A 16,382-nucleotide genomic window follows, 5' to 3' on the forward strand; every position below is an offset into this window, starting at 1 on the left:
AATCTCCCGTCACTATTTCACAAGTTGTCTGATATGGAGAGTTCTACCATGACCACAGACAAAGAAAGTTTTGAAGTTTTGCTTGAAATAGAAGAGTTGACTACTAAATGACGATAAATTGAGCGGAGATCATATTGCCTTGTCCCGTTAAAGTTGCCGATTGAACTATGGGATGCTTCGATTGATATCATGTTTTGAAAAGGGGAATGTAAAAAAATGATAAATACGTCAGTTTCAAATATGATGTATATTTATTTTAATAGCCTATTGTTTTTTAATAAGTTAAAAAAGCTGAGCAAGTAAGTGGTAAACAATGAAATGTCAAAAAAAAATCATAAATTCCGGGTTAGCCTCGGGAATCTGAGTTACCCAAATGAAACACAAGTTAATTGAATCAAGTGAGCCGAGTACATGTTTTTTCTTTTATAAGCATAACGTTTATAAGCATATGCAGGCTCAGTTTTTGGTACCTAAACAATGGCTCTATTGTTTGAGAACAATAGAATGCTAAGCATAATGCGAGCCTGACATAGGGACAGGCACTTGCTTATAAAAAAAAAACATGTACTATCAAGTTAGTCGAGTAATATCAAGTTAGCTGAGTAGTGTCAAGTTAGCTGAGTAATATCAAGTTAGCCGAGTAATATCAAGTTAGCCGAGTAATATCAAGTTAGCTGAGTAGTATCAAGTGAGCTGAGTAGTATCAAGTGAGCAGAGTATTATCAAGTTAGCCGAGTAATATCAAGTTAGCTGAGTAGTATCAAGTGAGCTGAGTAGTATCAAGTGAGCCGAGTAATATCAAGTGAGCCGAGTAATATCAAGTGAGCCGAGTAATATCAAGTGAGCCGAGTAGTATCAATTGAGCCGTGTAAAAACAAATAAACTGAGTAAAACAAAGTATTCCAAGTGTATTCTGGTGAGCCAAGTGAATCGAGGGGAATCCTTTAAATCTGAGTTAACTGTGTAAATCCAAGTTAGCTTTGTATAACCAAGCTATCTAATGTAAATCCAGATTGACCAGAGTAGCTATACACTGAATGATGAACCCTGAAAAATAAAAACAAAAACGAAATTACGCAAACAGTCGCGTTCAACTGGAGTATACTACCATGTTCATAAATCGTAAAGCTCAAGTGCAGCGTAAGCTTGTTCCAAGTTTTGGAAGACTTTCATAATTATGCCCACCCGTTAGGAAGACACTTGCTTTTTGTTGAAAATTGAGGCGTGCAAGCATTTGTAGGTCACAATTTTTTCGCACAACATAAAGAACCCGAGATGAAATCTGATCATGATGTTTTACAAATACAAGTGAAAATCTCATTTCCAGGGCAGCTACCTTAAAGAGATAACCAGATGAAAAATAAAATTCAGCCCAAAGATTCCTTCCATAGTCCTTAGTAAAACCTCCAAATTTTACAGGCTAATTGTTTTTCAAAGTCGAAATATTTAGGTTTTTAATTTTTAATTTCTGCTGGAAAACAATAGAATTTCAACGTGAGGTACGTGTGAGGTACGAAAAACTGAGATTTCTAATTGTCATATCTTGAATCTGGAATGTTATTTCTCAAAAATATTTGGAGGGCTTACTAAGGACCGTGGAAAGAATCTTTTAGCCAATTTTCATATTTTATCTGGTTATCCCTTTAAAAGTTTCAAACAAAAAGGACAAAAAATTACGAATCAAAAAAAGAAATCCTTCTCTAGACTATAACCAACAATGGGCTTCTCTTTACCACACTTCCCCCAACCTCACAAAGATTTTGCAGTAAATGGTAATACACAACTTGATTTTCACTTAGGTCATTAGGTTCTTAAGCCTTTCAATGATAAATCCTGAAGAAAATCAAATTCAAACTCACCTTAAGATTTGGGTATCAATCAATCAGTGGGAACCAATCAGTCTGGATATGATGTACGATAACAGTCTTGATGTATATGGATGATGGTCCAAAACTGTTCAAAAAGAAAAACAAATATGATTCTTATTAACAAAAAGTACAATCATTAGGCATGGCCTGGAGTAATACCTTTAAGGGAACATTTTTTGGCAAAAACTTAATTTGGCAAACAACTAAAGTCAGCAAAAATTTTTATCTTTGTGAGAACGAATTTTGGTGAATGAATATATTTTAAATTTTGACAAGAACTTATTTTGGCGGATGGCCAGGCAAATCTTCCCTTTCTATTACCTTTTTTTAATGATTGACGGCAAGAATCAATTTTGGTTAGAACTGAAATTGGTGAATTTCAAGTTTTTGCTACCTCAAGTAAAAATTTTTTCTCCATTTCGACCAGACGATCTCAATCAAACGGAATTGAAATTCGATTGTCGAACGCAATCGAATCTCAATCCAACGACCGAATTCTAGGTAATATTTGATTCGTTTGATTGAGATTTTTGTTCGAGTCATTGAATCGAATGCAATCGAACCCAATCGAATCTCAATCGAACAAGGCTGATGGAATTTAATGATATGTTTATCGTAATGACGATCTTCAGAATTCGATGCGGCCAAGTTTTCATTATTCATTATTCATTATTTTAGGGAGATAATTCTCAATAAGTTGCGAGCAAAAAAATTATCTCCATAATTATAAAAATCAAAGAAGCGCACTTTTGGTAGATGAGATGGTAGGGCCGTACGGGTTCGTTTTTAAACGGATATTTGCCGGACCGTTTGTTTTGATCTTTCAATAGAGATTTACCTTTATGAATGGCAGCAGCAGTCAGTGACAGCAAAATCTTGATTTATCCTCTTTACTTCTCAGTCTTTGAGAGAAAAAGAGCTCACGTTGAACACTCCACGTTGAGTTGAAGATAGTCTATGTAGGTGGTAGACTATACGAAATACAGACAATAACAAGATACGGTCTTCAGCCATATATCAACATATGGCTTTGCTCGGCTTTGCTAGAGGATAGATAATTGTATGCTAGCCGACAGACAACATTGACTATGACGATCCCTGTCGATCCCTTTACATTATAGCGCTGAGTTTAGCCTGGAAAATATATGTACTCTCGCGGAACACCGCCTAATTGCTTTGCGTAACTAACAAACGTACGGGCACTGTGCAGATGAAAGGCCCAACTACGCTGCGCTGCTGGGCCAAATAAACAGATTTAGATGATTTAAAGGTAAATACTAATGCCTTGAAGTTCATTTATTTCAAGTACAGTACACTGATTCTGGAATTTGTTGATGGACACTAAAATGGAGTTCATGTGTAAACTAGAACAAGATTGGAACTTTTTCCACGTGTGAAAATGGTTATTTCTGGATCTGTCTTGTTTAACGATTGGTGGCTTGATTTTTCAAACTTGACACATAATTATTTCAAATACTGATTAAATGGAATATGGTAATGGAGACTAAAATGCAGCTCATGTGTAAATTTGAACAAAATTGGAACTTTTTTCATGACGCTTCACATTAAATAAAATGGCCATTTCTGGGGCTGTTGTATTGAACGGTTGATGGCTTGATTATTCAAACTCGACTCACATAATAGTTTTCATTTCGAATTGACCTTGATGGAGGAAAGAGGGGGGAGATGAACAAAGACAATACAACGAAGAAGCTCAATAAATCGATGCGGCACCATTTCTAAATTTTAGGATGTTGAATTTAATGATATTTTGAATTTGATTGTTTACCTTCTGGTATAAAGTTTCGAGCTTTTAACATTCGATTCATTTTTGCTTGACTACATTATGTTTCGTTTAATTTTTAACTTCCCTGTTCTAAGAAATGAAGAAAGGGAGAGTTATCCTTGTCGGCTTATTTTTCATTTTGTTTTGCTCGGACACAGTAAAATTTGAAATCCTTTGGCCATCCCTTTCCTTTATATACTTATCTGCTTATAGTAGGGGAAAATTTGAAATAATGTTATATACATCAAAATAACATAGGTGACAATTTTTTTCGGACACTTTCTTTTTCAGGCAAATATGACGGTCTCAGGCAAAAACCATAGGGTCGAAATTTAATGAAAGTTTTAGCTTGAGAAAAGAGAGATCTGTTGTATATTTTTGAATGGCTGAAAACACTATTTTAAGGGTCAATATCTTGAGTTTTTTTGAGAGCTTTCCAAAAATATACAACAGGTCTCTCTATTCTCAAGCTAAAATTTTCCTAAAATTGGTGGAGCTATTTGCAAAATTTTATGCATTTTGCGAGAATTTAATTTTTCGAATCAGTATGATCAACTTATTTTACTGGAATTAATTTTGGCGAAATTGGAATTTATTTGATAAGAAAAGCCATGAATACGAGTCAGAAATTCTTTTTGTTTCTATGGTAAAATGGGTGAAAACTTCAAAGAAAATATTAAAATTGTTTCGTTGGAATTAATTTTCGCGAATTAGCCTAAAATATTTTTTTCGCGACCATTTAATTTCGCAAATTTTTGGAAATTCGCGAAAATTTCGCTTTTGCTGGGCCCTCACGCCCAATGGGCTTCTTGTTTAATTTATTTTAATAATTAAAAGGGAGGCAAACCAATGCACCAACAGAAGAAAAGATTATTATATCTCACAACAATTATATTTTCTGGAACTAATAACCATGCTTAGAAAACTATTAGAAGAATCTGATAATACTTCAAAAATTACAAAGAAACACTTAAAATCAAACAAAAGAAAATTGACAAAATTATTGTGTAAGTTAAATTGAAATCGGACTTGTTTCATAATGTCCATAACCATTGACAAATTCAAATTTTCTTCCTCTTTAAACATTCAAGGATCCATTGTTGCATGACATATTGGCCCGGAGCCACCAGCAGAAAATTTCATTTCGCAAACCTCCTTAGCAGATTTTCCTAACAATCCTCTTTCTCTGGTGTGTGCACAATCTGAATCTTTTTGACAAGTAAAGAATTTGTCACGTCTGGCTTCGTCTGCCAATCTACACCATGTCTTCGAGTTTGAGTAACATTGACGCCAGCAAGTTCCCTAAAGTTACAGGAATTATATGAATGCTTAAATTTCGTGAAATTCTTTGCGAGTGCTTTAAAGTAGTCTTGGGTATAATATCGGATTTTAACTTCTTACACATCGTTTAAACTGTTATTGCCACTCACAAAGTGTTTCTTAAGAAAACTGCAGTTTGAGCCTCATAATATAATCTATTGCTTTCCTTCTTCTTCTATGCGATCTTACGTAACGATGGGCAAAAATTAATATGGAAAATTAAACTCAAATCCCAGGGAGATGATTGCTCGGAAAAACTAGATATTTTTTCAGGCACAGTTAACGTAAATGTACATATGATGCTATATGGCAGTTTCTACCACTAACAATACAAAAGTGATTGTCAATCAAGTAGTCAAAATGACTTTACAGATAGCTGCAAAACCAAAATGTTACTTACGATTTCTGTGCATCCTGAACCATCACATTTCTTCACATACTTATGACATCCGTAGCTGTAAACATTGTTACATAGACCTCCAAATTTACATTCATGTTTAGGATCCATTTTTTCCGCCACACGTTCATTAATCATATCTTGTAGCGCTTGGTAGAAATTCCTTCCTGTGTTAGAGTCGTCATTGCTTATGCGATAGGAGTAAGCAATTGCCAAAACCGCGGCGAATAAAATGAGTACTTTGATGTCCATTGCCTAAAGAAAAACCAAGAAAAAAAAATTCTGTTTATTTTGCTCAGCTATAAAAATTGCTTCAATATCTAGTTCCTCAGTCTTAGTATTGGTGATTGAAAAATTGAGTTATTGAAAAGTGTAGTGAGAAAACCTATTCGCTTTGGAAAAGTCAGTACTTTCAAAGATCTGATTTATTAAATTTGTACTTACTTTCTGATGTTGGCAGTTTCTCTATTGCACTATATTTCGCTTGAAATTAGCTTTTCGTTTGATTTTCAAATCTTTAGGTTCGTCTCTTTTTATACTGAGGCTTTATAATAAGAGCAATTTACTATTCACTTGTTTTAAAATTAATTTCCAATGAGGTTTTCGTTCGGAATAGAATGTATCACACGTTAAATATAATTCCCATCATAATTACCGTAACAACTTATTCACATGTAACCATGCTCAAATCCCAAGATGCAACAGAGGCTTTTAAAATGTTTTTAGAGTAATTATCTGTCTTGATTCACCCAAGGACAAGAAGTAACAAACAAAACAATTTCAGTAATTGGTCAGTGCGTCTTGGAAAACGAGGTGTGTCACTTCAATCATAATATAAGAAAGCCGCGGCTGGAATGTCGATTGCATTGTTTTTGCCAGCTAAATCAATGTTTTATCCATTGAGTTTCAAGCCCAAGGGCTAGAGGCGAAACTTTAACCCTTCTCAGGCAAGAGAAATTGAAACCACCTATTTCCCATCTAAAACGCGAATAGAATGCGCCGTAATCATGACGACGGATTGTATCTAGCAGTTCCTTTATTTTGGACTACATTTTTTGAAATCTAGCGATAGATTTTAGTTTCTGTCCAGCGTTTGTGTAAAAACTACGCGTGGACGTTCTGGATGGGAAATAGACAGTTTCATTTCCCATCCAGGAGTCTCGCCTCTAGACCTTCGGGCTTGAAACTCAATGGTTCTATCTGAGTCGTCGCACGTTATAAGAACTACAATGTAGTAGACATAGTTTTTTGGATAAAAGTTGCGTACTTTTTCTTTTTTTGGTGACAAAGGCTTTTTCATAGTATAAAATCTCCAGTATGGTTCCTATATTGACATCATAAACAAGATTATATAGATTAGTGTTTTGATATAAATAAATCTATCTAGCCTATGTTGTTTTTGGTGTTTTGATAAAAATAACGCTATCTAGCCCGCCATATTGTCAATGTTCAAATCATAGGGGCTTTTAAATTGTTCTTAGAGTAATTATCTGTCATGATTCAACTAAGAAGGAGAATAAGTAACAAACAAAATAATTTCGATAATTGGTCAGTGCGTCTTGGAAAACGAGGTGTGTCACTTCAATCACAATATGAGAAAGCCGCGGCTTGAATGTTGACTGCATTGTTTTTGCCAGCTAAATTGATGAGTGTTCTATCTGTGTCGTCGTACGTTATCAGAACTTCAATTTAGTAGACCTAGTTTTTTTGATTTTATGTAAGCCCTTTTGAAAAAAGCAAACTTTGAACGACGATTGTAAGCTCTGTGTTAAACTTCCCGAGTATGATCTTGAAAAGTTCCTCTTTATTCCAGAAATAATCTTACCATCGATGATTTTACCAAAATATGACGAAGGCATTGAAAGGCACTTTAGTTTTGTTATAAAACTTTTTGTTAAGATAGTATGTTATTTTGATGGATCTATATTCAATCAATAAGGCGAATCGCGGTACAGTGGTAGAGCATCCAGCCATGGCACACAAGGTTGTGGGTTCAACCCCCTGCCGGGTAATACCAAAGATTCTCAAAATAGTACCGTAAGTTGGTCTAATGTCGACACCCCTCTTCTAATTCTGACACCCTTCTTTAGAGATAGGAATAATATATAGCTATAAAAAAGGCTGACTTTATAGGTATTTCAAGCCATACGTGAATATGGAAATACTAAGAAAATTATAAGAACGTACTTAGGCCTGATAATCACGTAAAACATTAGAAAGGTCGAGCCTTAGCCGAAATTTACTGGTTTTTATCTAAAAAAAGTCCTGATCGCAAACAATATTAATACAATAATAACTGGTTTGGAGGTCAATACGGTAAAATATTGACCGCAGCCGAAGTACAGACCGAGCTTGTGAGGTCTGTGCGCAGGATAAGGTCAATATTTTACGTATTGACCGAGAAAACAGTTATATTATTGTGTTTATTAACTGGTGAACATTCTTTGTGTGTTTCTGGCCAAAAAAATGCATTTTCCCCTCATTTTCCATGATTTTTTCGTTTCTTTTTTACCCAATATTTTCTTTGATTTATTCTGACGTCACTTTCTTATGAGAAGTCATTGCAACGTCAGTTTTTTAAATCATGTTCAAACTGACGAAACTTTTCTATAAAACAAATTTCCCTTTTCAAAATCATCGTCAGTTTGACCAAAGCACTGAAGTGGTCTTTACCGTATTATATTGACCGCTAGAGAACCAATCAAAATAGCGCATTTTCTTGTATTGACCCGCTTTTACTTCAACCAGTTAATAAAGTGATAGGTTGACCCTTTTTTATTTTTAAAAATATCCAGAAACTTTTAACTCTTTAAGTGTCACGGTCATTTTTTTCTAAGCTTTTAAAGAAAATCACTAGTTCAAACTTTAAATGCTTATATATCCGGATCTAGAAGGAGTTAGAGGCTTGTTTATAGCTCGTTGGATAGCTTAGAGTCTCTACTTTCTTTTAGGCACATTCGGCGCCGGCGAATTTGTCTGAATGATAGAAAGGTGCCCGTGGTAGAACTACAAATGAATTCTCTAGAGGACAGACTTAAGTAAAGCAGGGCCAGATTTGGATGTTCTTGAATCACTCGTTGACCAAAAATGGTCCAAAAACGGTCAAAATCTTAAAAAAGGGGATTTTTGTCCAATTTTTGCTTTTTTTTGACGTTTTAGCTTAAAATCTCGCTGGAAAGACTCACTTTTGATTTTCTTTTACTTGACTTTGAAACCCAGTCCAATTCCTTCGAGTTAGACCAAAAATAACGATTTCTAACTCAAACTAGGCATTACAGGAGGGCTTTGTCCTCCTACATAGCACATGACCGATATACTCGTCATTGGCTCCCAAAAGGCACGAACGTTTTATCCAAAGGCAGGAACTCTTTTTAAATATTTCCCTACTATAATATAGGGGAATATTTGTTAAAACGGCCTTTTTCCGTCTTTTCTTCCATTTTCGATGTTAATGTTTTCTTTATTCGTGCTGCACATTATGACTAGGCTCTTCAGTCACGTGACTAAAAATAGTCGCGAAGATTTAGCGGGGAAGAAAATAGTATTTCTATCAAAATATGGCAGGGGTTTTTACCAGCTTTTTGGGCTTTTCATAAAACAAATGATTGTGTGTAAAGCTCAGAGGACTGCCTGAGTTTCTCTCGTGTGTGCTGAATTTATTTTTCCCATAAGGAGAAGAAGAAGGGTGGAGAAAGAAGCTGAAACACATGGAAATCCAATCCATTCCTATCTTGACTTGAGAAGAAGGTGAGCATAAATTTCTTTCTGATTTCCATCATGTATATATTGTCTAGATATTAATGGTCAAAACTTGGAAAAGCTTGCACTCTTCTCAGTGCCCCATTTTTAGCCTTGATGCCAGATGCTAAAAAGAAAACTAGATCATCATAATAGATGCTTTTACTCCCTGTTTACCTTTTTGTATGCTCCCCTCCCTTGTATCTTTTGTGTGCGCTCTCTGGGATCCTTTGGTACGTTAGGACCCTGCCGACGCACCGTACTGACTGGTGTATTTGTCCGGTGGCAAAAAGTATCCTTTCGCTACACCGGACAAAATAAGTCCGGTGTTCGTTAAGTCCGGTGCGTCGGCATGGTCCTGGTACGTTTTGTGTGGTCCTTTTTGTACACTTCCCATGGTCCTTTTTGAATGCTTTCAAGGTACCTTTTGTACGCTCTCCGTTTGTCCTTTTTGTGTGTTTCTGGGTACCTTATTGTGCCGTTCCCCGTATACATTATTGTACGTACCCCATGTACCTTATTGTACGTTCCCCAGTACCTTATTGTATGTTTCCCGTGAACCTTATTGCGTCCAACCCCAGCTGCTGGGAACAACGGACGTTAAACCGTGCAGTAAGTAAGTAGTAAGCTTATTGTATGTTCCCTGTGAACCTTACTGTACGTTCCCAGTATACCTTATTGTATGTTCCCCGTGAACTTATTGTACGTTCCCAGTGTACCTTATTGTACGTTCCTCGTGTACCTTATTGTACGTTCCTCGTGTACCTTATAGACCTTTTTTTAATGAGGCCACTCTGTTGAATAATTATGTAGTCCAGCAAAAAAAAACAATGATATAGCCATGCATAATTATTATAATATGCATGAAACAGTAATTATGCATGGCTGTATCATTGTTTTTATGCTGGACTACATAATTATTCAACAGGGTTGCCTCTTTAAAAAAAGGTCTATTGTACGTTATTGTACGTTCCCCTTGTACCTTATTGTACGTTCCCCTTGTACCTTATTGTACGTTCCCCTTGTACCTTATTGTACGTTCCCCTTGTACCTTATTGCACGTTCCCTGTGAACCTTTTGTATGTTCCCCGTGAACCTTATTGTATGTTCCCCGTGAACCTTATTGTATGTTCCCCGTGAACCTTATTGTATGTTCCCCGTGAACCTTATTGTATGTTCCCCGTGAACCTTATTGTATGTTCCCCGTGAACCTTATTGTATGTTCCCAGTGTACCTTATTGTACGTACCCTGTGGTCCTTTTTGTACGTTCCCGTAAACTTCTTTAATGGCTCAGTTTATATGCATGGCAAACATAGCTCAAAGTCAAACCATCAAGCAGAGTCCCACCCTTTTAAAGCCTTTTTTTTGGGAGATTTCAGCGAATGACCACACATTTGGCATTGATTACTGTAAAGAGATTATTTCCCATTATGAAATTTTGAATTTTTCTTTCCTTTCACATTCAGGTGCCAGGATTACAAATTCAACAAAGTTTGACGACCTCTAAAGCTGACAATACAATGTAACTTGCTGGCAATGATGTAATGATAATGTTGCACACAATGAGAATATGAACAAAGATAAACATTCTTGCAATAATTAAACCAAGGAACTCTATTGTTCCAAGATGTGATTTAATGGTCAATGATAAAATGTCATGGAGTTTAGTTTATCAAGACACAAATTTCACAAAAAAGTTTGCTGGAAAGTGTTGTAAATATTCAGCAATACTGTAACTAAATGTGACAATTTCATTTTCAAGGTTGACAATTTGGTATATTATCACATAAATACTAATGTAACAGATGTTATGCACTGGAAATCTAAAATCTGTAAAGAAGGAGATCCATTTTTAAGTAACTTTTTACTTGTGGATGGTATAATATGGTGGTTTAAAATATTGATGACAAGGAAGTTTTTCATATGAAACTAATGTGTACAACATATTTCGATATCTCCCAAATTCATATTGCCATATTTCCATATTAGTCCCTTAGTAGACAGTCTCAAGATATTTTGGCACTTTCTTACTCAGATGAGTCTTAGAATAATATCAACTTGCAAAAGATTTTGTCTAAGATTTTATTTCCTTAATGAAGGTAAAAAACAATATTAGTTGAATAAAATACATTTTTCTTTGTGTCAAAATGGTTATCATTTGCCAACACATTATCACACATAATTCTAAAGAATACGTAGATGGTGTAAATGCATGCAATTTTTTAACAAGTTTTTAGACTTATATCATCTGTGAACATGTCTATGAAATAAAGACAATTTTTAGCAGGAATATGGTTAAATTTTGTTTTGCATCGGATATTGCTTAATATAAAGGCTTTAATAAATTTAAGTTACTAAGTTGGGGCTTTAGGATAATCTGTGGGGTTCGACTGCGACTACAATCTATGCTCTGAGCTATTGGAGGAAATATTTAACCACATCTTTGTGGCTCTTGTTTATAAAAAGGCACGAACTCTTTTTTACAAAAAGGCACGAACTTTTTTTTGCAAAGACATGAACTTTTTTTCGAAAGGCACCAAAAAATCACTTTCTTAGCTATTTAAAAATTTGACTATTGAAGTGAGCGAGAGAGCAGTAAAATTTAGTTTAAAGTAAACTCTAGCTTACATGTAAAGGGCTTTTTTCGATAAACATACAGTTACGCTGATTTTTTGCAGAGAGATGCGTATTCGCAATGCTCAAAACATGGCCGAGTTCGATTTTTGAGAAAAATTTCGTCTGGTGGAAAATGCCGGAAATCGCCGTTTTTGCAGATTTTCATTGGATCTTTTCCTTATATTTCCAATTTTTTCACACAAAAACATTATTGAAAACAATGCTCACCATCAAGCATGATTCAATTTTAGGCATTCTGAGCCTCATGTTTCTTTAAAAAAACGCATAGTGGGGAGTTCGTTTGTTTCTACTATCATTAACTCTTGTTTATCGTAATAGTCCTTCCAGGGGCTTAAATCTTACCAAAAATTAAACAGTACCTAAAGATATGGTAAGCATGTTTCTTAGTTTTTAGGCATTCTGAGCCTCATGTTTCTTTAAAAAAACGCATAGTGGGGAGTTTCTTTGTTCCTACTATCATTAACTCTTGTTTATCGTAATAGTCCTTATGGGTAAGCATATCCAGGGGCTTAAATCTTACCAAAAATTAAACAGTATCTAAAGATATGCTAAGGCTTCATCAGTTAACAAAAAAATTAAAGGGAAGCAAACCAATGCACCAAGAGAAGAAAAAAGGAACTATTAATCACACAACAATTATATTTTCTGGAACTAATAACCATACTTAGAAAAATATTAGAAGAATATCAAAATAATTATTTTAAAGGTTATTTTTCAAAAATTACAAAGAAACAATTGAAATTAAACAAAGAAAATCGAAAAAATTATTGCGGTGTAACTTATAAAATCGTATATGATACATGATTCCAGGAGAAACTTGTTGACAAATTCAATTTTTTTTCATCTTAAGCAGTTAAGGGATTTGATCCATGACACATTGGCCCGGAGCCAAGAGCAGAATATTTCATTTCGCAAACCTCCTCAGCAGGTTTTCCTAACAATCCTCTTACTCTGGCGTGTGCACAATCTGAATCATATAGACAAGTAAAGGATTGGTCACCTCTGGCTTTGTCTGACAATCTACACCATGTCTTCGAGTTTGAGTAACATTGACGCCAGCAAGTTCCCTAAAGTTACAGGAATTATATGAATGCTTAAATTTCGTGAAATTATTTGCGAGTGCTTTAAAGTAGTCTTGGTATAATGTCGAATTTTAACTTCTTACACATCGTTTAAACTGTTATTGCCACCATAGTATAAGAAAGCCGCGGCTGGAATGATAACATCTGAGTTTCTGTTGTTCTATCTCTGTCGTATTTGATAACTATTTCTTGATCAAGAAATCAGTAATGTAGCATCTTTAATGGTAAATTTTATTAGTTTGTCGTTAATACTTACTTCTCAGTGCGTTTTAGACATTAATGATATGCCCTTGATAATACACTTGTATTATAAAATCATTGTAAAGGAAAAATCAACACTAAGAAATTTAAACAAGCACGAAATGACTGGGCTGAAAGAACTCAAAAATTAATGAGGTGCCTCGAAATCCCTTCACAATATTTCAGTGAAATCTTTTTAGAAATCAATGAAAAAGGAAATCAAGATTTTACTGTGAAAATTTCTAGTCAGCATCTTCAAAATTTATCATTTAAACTAACAGGAAAGTTGTCATCTTGAATATAGTTCTTATAATTTCAATTTTGGCGAAAAACTATTGTTTCCACAAAATACCCCTAAAATAAGTCCAAAATTAGTTCAAGTGTTCTATTGGGTACAGATTCAAAGATGTCTAGAAACAAAAAACTTTTTGTGAAGGGAAATAAGAGAAGAATTTCAAAATCTATCAACCAATAATAAACTGAGCATTTTGATGTTCTTATAAAGCTCGGAGACAGAGATGGAACAGCAATTAGCTGAAAAGACAATGCGGTACATATTCCAGCCGCGGCTTTCTTATACTATGTTGCCACTCACAAAGTGTTTCTTAAGAAAACTGCAGTTTGAGCCTCATAATATAATCTATTGCTTTCCTTCTTCTTCTATGCGATCTTACGTAACTATGGGCAAAAATTAATATGGAAAATTAAAGGGGGGGTTTCATGGTTGGCGGAGGAGCGGAATCGGCCCTTTTTTCGGACGGAGTGGCGGAATTTGGCGAAAATTTTGACGGAATTACGGAAATTGGGTTCTCTGACGGAGACGGAAAATTAGACAATTTTAGTGCGGAAAAACGGAATTTATCAAAAAGATTTGCGGAATTTCGGAATTGGTAAAAGATATTCAAAATTTGCGGAATTTTCGACAAAAATATTGAATTTCAAAGGAATTTTCGGTGACGGAATTTTGGTTCAATTTAAGACGGTTTGACGGAAATTGGAGAAAAAATTGACGGAATTGCGGAATCGGATACCCCCTGAAACACCCCCCATTAAACTCAAATCTCAGAGAGATGGTAGATAGTTTTTCAGGCACAGTTAACGTAATATGTACATATGATGCAGTATATATATGGCAGTTTCTACCACTAACAATACAAAAGTGGTTGTCAATCAAGTAGTCAAAATGACTTTACAGATAGCTGCAAAACCAAAATGTAACTTACGATTTCTGTGCATCCTGAACCATTACATTTCTTCACATACTTATGACATCCGAAGCTGTAATCATTGTAACATAGACCTCCAAATTTACATTCATGTTTAGGAACCATTTTTTCTGCCACACGTTCGTCAATCATATCTTGTAGCGCTTGGTAGAAATTCCTTCCTGTGTTAGAGTCGTCATTGCTTATGCGATAGGAGTAAGCAATTGCCAAAACCGCGGTGAATAAAATGAGTACTTTGATGTCCATTGCCTAAAGAAAAACCAAGAAAAAAAAATCTGTTTATTTTGCTCAGCTATAAAAATTGCTTCAATATCTAGTCCCTCAGTCTCAGTATTGGTTATTGGAAAATTGAGTTATTGAAAAGTGTAGTGAGAAAACCTATTTGCTTTGGAAAAGTCAGAACTTTCCGTAACAACTTATTCACATGTAACCATGCTCAAATCCCAAGATGCAACAGAGGCTTTTAAAATGTTTTTAGAGTAATTATCTGTCATGATTCACTCAAGAAGTAACAAACAAAATAATTTTGATAATTGGTCAGTACGTCTTGAAAAACGAGGTGTGTTACTTCAATCATGGAGGTATAAAGAAAAACATGAGTTGAAATTGTCGGTAATTGATCGTCAAAGTCTTTTGATTTCTTTTATGAAATATATCAAAAGAAAATACTAAAATACTAATACCAGGGATATGTTATAGCGGAGCTGGATAACGCACATTTAAAAAAGCCTTGTTCTACAGGGTGTCCCTGATAAAAGTATCGAGTTTGAACATGCGATTGAGTAAAAAGGTTTGTGTGTGTTATCGCTAAAATATAAGAACGTTCTCCATCACATAGGCTCATTACAAAAGGTAGTTACAACGTATAAATTAATCAATAGCCCTTTTACTATTCCCCTGTTGCATAAATGTACGTCTTTAAAAATCAAAATTAATAAAAATTCAAATTCCCTCGTTTTACTTTTTTATTGTTCCATACATTCCATTTTTATTATTTTCATAGTTTTACATACGATTCTTTACAAACATTTTTTAATTGTTGCGTTTTTCTCATGATCGTAATTTCGTTGCATTTGTAAACAGGCAGAGTATGTTTTTATTGTTACGTAATGTCAAAGAAAAAAGAGGGAGAGCTTAAAATACAATTTTGTGAATACACACTTAAAACTTTCTACTCAATCGCATGTTCAAACTCGATACTTTTATTAGGGACACCCTGTATCTCTGTCCCTGACATTAAAATTTGATATGAAATTTAACTTTTTTAATTACAAACTCGTGAAATTTGGATTTCCTCTTAGCCAATGATTCTGCTGCTGCATTTATCGTTCACGATTAAAAACTTTTAATTATCAAGAGGGTCTGTAAAACATTGGTGAATGACAATTTAAAAAATGAAAAACATTGTTTTCATTAGTAAAGTTATAAGAAGTTTCTTCTCTAAGATTATAAATAGTACTTTTTCATTTGAAATACCGCGCTACACCGCGGGGTGCCTCACTTTCTAACTGATATTTTCAGATAGCAAGTCGGTATGTCTGATTATGGAAAAAATTTCAAGTCAATTGAAACAATATTTGTCAAAATATTTACATCCGAAATTTTTAAAGAGAGATCATGAAAGCTTCTCAAATTAATAACACACGCTGATAAAAATAGATTTCATTTACAAGGAAGCTTTTGGGGTATCTTCAACAAATATTATTTTGATGAAAAGCAGGAACATCATAGCAAAATATGTGCAAACGTACTGCATGAATACTTTGTCTGCTTCATTTTTCTTATAAAAACAGAACACTCAAGGGGACAGAGATGGATTTCTATTATCAACAGTTTACAATAGAAAAGACAAAGAAGCAATCCACTAAGGAATTCTCGTCCTTCATCCAGCTCCGCTATAACATATCCCTGCTAATACAAACAAAATAAACCAGCTGCGCTGGAAGGTCAGCCTAAATTGCTTAAAATTGATTAGAAATGATTAGAAAGATGTGTTGTTAAAAATTTTTAAAACGAGAGTAAAAAAATCATCAAATTTACGTTTGTAAACAATATGGATTAACGAAAATATGCCATGTTAAAATCTG

The 16,382-nt window shown here is 34.6% G+C and overlaps 4 long non-coding RNA genes across 4 annotated transcripts; 1 reads left to right on the forward strand and 3 right to left on the reverse strand.

Moving 5' to 3' along the window:
• Nucleotides 1–570: 570 nt before the first annotated feature.
• On the reverse strand, nucleotides 571–3,074 carry LOC136820518 (uncharacterized). The gene is made up of 3 exons (XR_010848605.1): nucleotides 2,707–3,074; nucleotides 1,860–1,953; nucleotides 571–1,047 (listed from the first exon to the last, which is right to left on the reverse strand). It is a non-coding gene; the product is annotated as an uncharacterized lncRNA (long non-coding RNA).
• A 1,450-nt stretch (nucleotides 3,075–4,524) lies between these two features.
• LOC136820524 (uncharacterized) lies at nucleotides 4,525–5,926 on the reverse strand. The gene is made up of 3 exons (XR_010848606.1): nucleotides 5,816–5,926; nucleotides 5,375–5,626; nucleotides 4,525–4,956 (listed from the first exon to the last, which is right to left on the reverse strand). It is a non-coding gene; the product is annotated as an uncharacterized lncRNA (long non-coding RNA).
• A 2,846-nt stretch (nucleotides 5,927–8,772) lies between these two features.
• Nucleotides 8,773–11,394, forward strand: LOC136820593 (uncharacterized). Its single transcript, XR_010848620.1, has 2 exons — nucleotides 8,773–9,118; nucleotides 10,577–11,394. It is a non-coding gene; the product is annotated as an uncharacterized lncRNA (long non-coding RNA).
• Nucleotides 11,395–12,368: 974 nt separating this feature from the next.
• On the reverse strand, nucleotides 12,369–15,681 carry LOC136820585 (uncharacterized). Its single transcript, XR_010848617.1, has 2 exons — nucleotides 14,293–15,681; nucleotides 12,369–12,814 (listed from the first exon to the last, which is right to left on the reverse strand). It is a non-coding gene; the product is annotated as an uncharacterized lncRNA (long non-coding RNA).
• Between the last annotated feature and the right edge of the window lie 701 nt (nucleotides 15,682–16,382).

Source organism: Clytia hemisphaerica, unplaced genomic scaffold (genome assembly GCF_902728285.1).
Source record: "Clytia hemisphaerica strain Z4C2 unplaced genomic scaffold, Clytia hemisphaerica genome assembly, whole genome shotgun sequence".
Lineage (NCBI taxonomy): Eukaryota > Metazoa > Cnidaria > Hydrozoa > Leptothecata > Clytiidae > Clytia > Clytia hemisphaerica.